The 6361-nt window shown below is 45.5% G+C and overlaps 1 long non-coding RNA gene across 1 annotated transcript; it reads right to left on the bottom strand.

Annotated features, from left to right (window-relative positions):
* Nucleotides 1–846: 846 nt before the first annotated feature.
* On the bottom strand, nucleotides 847–2171 carry LOC140212933 (uncharacterized). Its single transcript, XR_011889922.1, has 2 exons — nucleotides 1296–2171; nucleotides 847–1227 (listed from the first exon to the last, which is right to left on the bottom strand). It is a non-coding gene; the product is annotated as an uncharacterized lncRNA (long non-coding RNA).
* Between the last annotated feature and the right edge of the window lie 4190 nt (nucleotides 2172–6361).

The following is a 6361-nucleotide window of genomic DNA, read 5'->3' as shown; positions in this document are numbered from 1 at the left end:
TCGAAGCAGAACGGTACGTAGGTTGGGGCCGCCGAGGCAGGTGTGTGCCAGGGAGTGTTCGCACGGACAGCTCCCCTGGCACGCGCAGCAGTGCCTCGCAAGGTCGAGATACTTTATAAAGGCACCTGCGCCCATGATCTTTCTTTTGCCTCGGTGCAGTTAGCACGATTAGTGAGAATAATATGGAGGGCATCCGGTGCAGTCGCGAATGCGTCATGGCAAATGTAGCTCGCGTCGCCTGGCGTGTGTAGTAATATCAGAGTTGGTTGTATGAACTTCATCATATTAATGCGCTTTGTTACGGTACCTTAACGGAATGGGTCTAGAGGACGGTGTTGGTACATTTTTTTCGTACCGCCCTAATCCTGTTATGCCCCCCACTACAAACACACACACATACCCCCCCCCCTTTTTTTTTATGTATATATACAATTCCTTGCCATGATGGATCATAGCCTCCTTTATTTTTGAAAAATAGAGGAGGCTATGGACGGATTGACCAGTTCAAGTTGTCAACTTGTCAGTAACTGTCATAGGAATGACTGTAATAAACACAATTCCACGATCGGATTGTTTACTTTCATTTTTTGTTGTAACACTGAGGACTACATAGAACTTCGTTTTGTATATGTGAGAGAAGTATGTGGATATCACGAGCTTAAGCCAATGTGTGATACACAGACAAAACATCTGCTACAACATGAACTGAATTGAGGGCCACACAACACATACGTAATTAAAGGTGCAAAATATAGGGGGAAGCTTCAAAATACGCTCTGTAGCACTGCAAAGTATAACATATATTGTATGTGTATAATAAATGTTCAAAAAAACAATGCATCAATGTCCCATTTGCCTTCAAATTTATTATCAAGTTCAAGTTTACTGAAGTTTATTATGAGCATATGTACAACAGGAACCTACTAACACACCCGCAGTTAAGGTGGCTGTTCGAGGTGTGCTGGCTGCCTCAGCGTAAGAAAAAGAAATTGGGCGAATGTCGACACCAGTGCCACTGCTTCTTGCCTCTGACCTGCACGTGCCTCCGCGGCATCTTTGTGCACAAGTGTGCTGGCGTGGCGAACGTAGGAGTCATCCGAGAGAAAGAGTATCGTTTACATGGAGAAGTGGCTGTTCACATTGCCTGTCGCTTTCCCTCAAATGTTTCCTTGGCGACTAGGGTGACACACCCGCAGTCAAGGTGGCTGTTCGAGGTGTGCTGGCTGTCTAAACGAAAGAAAAAGAAAGAAATTAGATGAATGTCGATACCAGTGCTATTGCTTCTTGCCTCTTACCTGCATTTGCCTCCACGGCCTCTTGGCTTGCGGAGTCTGTATGAGGGAGCTGCTGTGGCTAGGCGAAGGCATTATCGAAGGAAAAAGAAAAGGCCATTCAAATGGGGAATTATAGAAATAAATGCAGTTCTTATGTCCGTTTCTTGCACTGTTCTTGCCTAAAAGTTTTCAAAGACAGTGTCCAGAATACACCAGCACTTTGACTGCTTTTGCTGTTTACCTGCAAGTGTTGCTGTGAGATCCTTAGTATGGCTGCGTGCAGCATTGTAACACTTAGTGGAGGCATTTGAAGTGGTAGCCAAAAATATAAAGAATCATCCTTGTCTGCATGAATGCTTTAAATTTCTAGATGCAGTGGTAACTATTACTATTGGTGCAAGGCCCCCCACATCTATGCGGCAAGTGCCATAGCTCGAAACCGAATTTTTGCTTTAGTGTTTCACAAGGTGTCTGATATGTCCTCATTAGACGTGATCCGTTTCTTATTATTTATCCCAGTGTGGAGAGAGCATCATTAAATAGGTTTTTTTTATTTCTGCATGGCTTGCTTTTTGGTTTGTTTCTGAATTTATCAAACAGCAGTCTCATGATGCTAAAGTGACTCATGATATGACAGTCATCAGCTTTAGTTTTTCAGAAAAACAACGCATTTCCTGACCCATTGTGTTCTATCCCATTGCTCGCATAATTTCTCAGAGTATTCTACCTATACTGACTTGCTTGATTTCCACTAAAGAACCTTGCATCTTCAAATACCATTCTTTCCTTAAAATCATTCGACACTTCTCATAATTTCTGTACCTTGGGCTTCTGATACTCTGCATTCACCATTTTTGCTTGTTTCTGACTAGAAATGTCTTTAATTTCGAGCTTAAATTTTACCTTTGGAACACACGGAAGGGCTTGCCATTGCATATCTACATAAAAGGAAAACATGTTTCATGCGAAATCCAATTGAATATTGATGAATGCAGCTTGCAGTGTGATATGACTGAATGATCCATAAAAGTAACTCGTCTCACTTGGTAAATTAAAGCACTTATTAGTGTGATGTACAAGATACGTTACACTAACGTGGTGGGTTCTCTTGCTTATACAGCAAAAGAAGCGGTGCGCGAGAAAAAAATTATTTTTGCACACCCCTTGTACACACTGTTTTAAGGAAAATGAGCTGGAGCTGTCCACATAATCTACTTATTTTACCTGCGAGTATGGTCAACAAAAATGTGTCCCAGCTGCTTAGTGGTATTTGAGATTATGTCAGTATTGCATATGTGCCTGTTGTCTAAAATAACTGAATTTTGAAAATGCTCGCAGGGATCTGATGTGCATATCTGCAGTTTATGGATACATGTAAAAGACTCAGCATCAATTGCAAGTGAACGGACCTACAGGCCCGAAGTCGATCATGCAAATAGATTCGCTGCACAAATTTGTGACCAAAAAAGATATTCCACATGAAATGTCATGCAAGGAAGTGTTGAAAATATTGCACAGTTAATAAAACGCCTACGCTATTAATATGTGGGTTGATACACTCGTTATGCAAAACGGAGGTGAGGCGTGCAGACAGGACACAAGAATAGAGTATTTACAAGCAAACATGCAACACGAGCGCCGCCCACTTCTCTACTCTTGTGTCCTGTCTGCACACCTCACCTCTGTTTTGCATAATGAATCCTTACCAACTAGCTCAGCTTTATGTCGTTCTAAGTCTCGATGCACTCGATTTCGTCCGCATTAGGCACTCGCCTCTTGATTACTTCGTGGCACAGAAATACTCGGCATCAGGCTGTTTTTCTGCTGTGGCCTTTGTAGAAGCATGATTGTTTAAAGTGCAACAATTAAACAGATTCTTTGAGTTGCTTGTGGCTTCGCCAGTACAATTCCGGTGCGCTGGTCCGCCTGTCCAGAAATTTCCTACTGAAGGGAAACCTGCAAATAAAAACGCCGCTCCGCATGTAGAAAAATGCTCTACTGTGACGCTTCTCAAACGATTGTGATGCCCCACAAGAGCTGCCTACTCGCGTGATATTCTCAACAAGGAGATACATTCGTTTACTTACATGTGAACGTATATGCCTGGGCACTTCGGGGCTTCGGTGGCACAGAAGGCGCGAGTGTGCCATAGCGTCCGATGTCGACGCGCGATCGCATGTCAAACCTAAACTGTACGAAACTACTACGCATCCAAAAAACAGATTCGAAACCGAAATTCGCGTCATCCTTTAATAAATGAATGCGTAGTTCGTGATTTACATAAGTCACGGACTTAGTGATCGCTTTCTGTAAACTTAATATTAACCCACCACCTTCATAAAACCTCAGGTATGCGTTTTTAGATGACAAAGCATACGGTGACCTGTACTTGTTTTCAGCTCTTTCAATAGTAATTGCGCTGGCCACATTGACCAGTAGCAACAGGGCGGCGCCCTAGAGGTTCCCACTTTTCCGGCCCAGCTTTTCCTCTAGAGTTGCTCTACTAACTCTATGAGTTGCGGAGACGGAGCGGACGAAGCAATGTTGCCAACTGTTGGTTCCGCGTTATGCCGGCGGTGGTGGCTTTAGTGGCCTGTGTTACGGCTGTCAAATTTTTTATTTCTTTTCCCTAAACAGTATAGCTAAGATCAGTACGTTGTTTGAATTTTTAACTGTGTCGTTTGGCATTATCTTTTTGTCTTTTTATGCTATTAAGCGGCCAATTATGGCCTCCCAGGTTCGCGCGCGCCAGCTTCGTGCGCAAATCTCGGAGGCCATAAGACAACTCGTTAGGAAATGTCGTTCTTGTCGTTGTTAACGTTTCATCATCGTTTTTTCAACTGAGATAGAGAGGTAGTGTCCCTTTTCCCGGGGTTGGGAGGGGGCGATCAAGACGGCATCGCTCAGCGGGGGGCGGGGGAGTAGGTTGGTGTTGGTTCTTATGGCGAAATTCGCGAACCCTGCGATTTTTTTTATAACGTAAGCATTCTATACTTACCCAACAAGAAAAAGCATCCGTCCGTCATTCCGTACCGCACGATATCTTTCAAAATAGAACCCGCAGCAGCGAGTGAATTCACCTTCGTGCTAGCTCTCGCTTCAACGCGACCGAAGCGGCGAGAACATTGCGCTCACGAAGCTTTCAGCTCATGCCGCACTATGCGCTAAGATAGGTGTACGCGCGTCTGTTTTCAAAGCGAAGTAAACGGTGAGAACACAGCGCGTGAAGTTTTAAGCAGTGGGCACACTCTGTCAACAATGCTGTTCGCTTTCAAGATACGGTTCGCGCGGCCGGGCCACAAGCAGCCGCCGCCGGAGAATGGTTGATAATGGTTCGACGCGGATGAGAAGTGCTAAAGAGCGATAACGGCTCAAAACGAACGGAACTTCACCAGCGCACCTGGCCCCGCCACCTGCAGTACTTTGCTTGCACCATTAACTTGGCGCCGCCGACCTCAGCAGTTCGTGTCGCCGCAGCACTGTCGCTTATAGTCGTCGGATCAAGTCTCATAACATTGATAACGACATGGACTGCGTGTAGATGAGGAAGAGTCACAATGCTTACGCATACTTAGACAAATTCGAGAGGACTTCCTGTGTGATTTTTTTTCACCGGGAATGTGCAGTCAGCGGTGACCCAGAGTTGACAATGCATGTAAGAGGGGTGCCAAGCTGTTTTTTTTTTGTGAGAGTCTTGCCCAGCTCCCAAAGATCTGCTCAAGCTAAGACTTGCTGATGGCTGTATGTGTGTTTTTTTATTGTCGCATGCCCTCGAGCCGCCACGAATCCTACAGTGTAATGACATTAGAGCAGTATTCACGTCCAAAGGGAAATGCAGCCGGTAATTTGGCTGCCTAAGGTTTGCGGCCCGGCGGCAGCTGCCCTCCCCTCCGCCGTTTCCGTTTACAAGTTAGGGGGAGGGGTCTAGAGCAATCTTACACCCCCCTCCCCACAGTGGCGTAGCCAGAAAATTTGTGCGTGTGAGGGGGGGGGGGGTCCCAATTGACCGTGGAGGAGGAAGGAGCGGGGCCATTGACATAGTAGCAAAAAATTTACTGTTAGTGAGCGTTACAAGTGCCCGGCGTGCCCCACTTGGCTACGCCGTTACTCCTCCGCCCCCCCCCCCCCCCGCGATCGACGTAAATAGAGCTATCAGAACGTGCATGACACGCATGCATGACATAACATGAATGACATGCCGCGAAGCTTGCATGGATGTCGTCACATAATCATCATCATGATCAGCTTATTTTGACGTCCATCGCAGGACGAAAGCTTCTCCAGCGATCTCCAGTACCCCTGTCTTGTGCTAACTGGTTCCACGTGTCTTTAAGTATCCCAATTCCATCGCGTCCACATTATTCTCTGCCATCCTCGACTGTGCTTTCGTTCCCTTAGCACCCATTCTACAACTCCAATAGACCAGCAGTTCTCTCCCTTACGTTTTGCAATGTATGCCCAGCACGACTTCTTCGTTTAATGTCAACCAGAATATCAGCTATCCCCGTTCGCTCTCTAATCCACATCGCTGTCTTCCAGTCTATTATCGCCGTGCCTAATAATTTTCATTCCATGGCTCGTTGCGCGGTCCTCAACGTCTTCCCAAGCTTCTTTGGTAACTTCCAAGTTTCGGCCCCATACGTTAGTAACGGTAGAAAGCAATGATTAGCAGTAAGCTCCCTGGTCATGATTTAGTAATGCCTGCCGTAAGCTCTCCAGCTAATTTTTTATTTTTGTTAATTTCCTTGATCAGAGGCCCCTGCGAGTAATTAACCTCAATAAACGTATTTCTGCGCAGGTTCTAGAGGCTGACTGCCGACCATGACATTCGATCTCTCGCCAGGCTGCGGAACATTACTTTTCTCTTCTGCATACTAACTCTCAATCAGACTTACACTTTCTTCGCCAAAGTCCTGAAACGTTTGTTGCAAATAGTCTGCAGCGTTGCTGAGTATGCGAATGTCATCTACAAACCGTAAGTTGGTGAGCTATTTACCGTTAGCCCTCACTCCTAACCATTCTCAGTCTAACTGGTTGCACACCTTTAAGTATTCAGTGATAGCATTGTAAATTTTTTGCCATTGATC

Source organism: Dermacentor andersoni, chromosome 8 (genome assembly GCF_023375885.2).
Source record: "Dermacentor andersoni chromosome 8, qqDerAnde1_hic_scaffold, whole genome shotgun sequence".
Taxonomy (NCBI): Eukaryota; Metazoa; Arthropoda; class Arachnida; order Ixodida; family Ixodidae; genus Dermacentor; species Dermacentor andersoni.
Note: the sequence above shows the minus strand (reverse complement) of the source record. Positions and strands in the feature narration are given on the sequence as shown.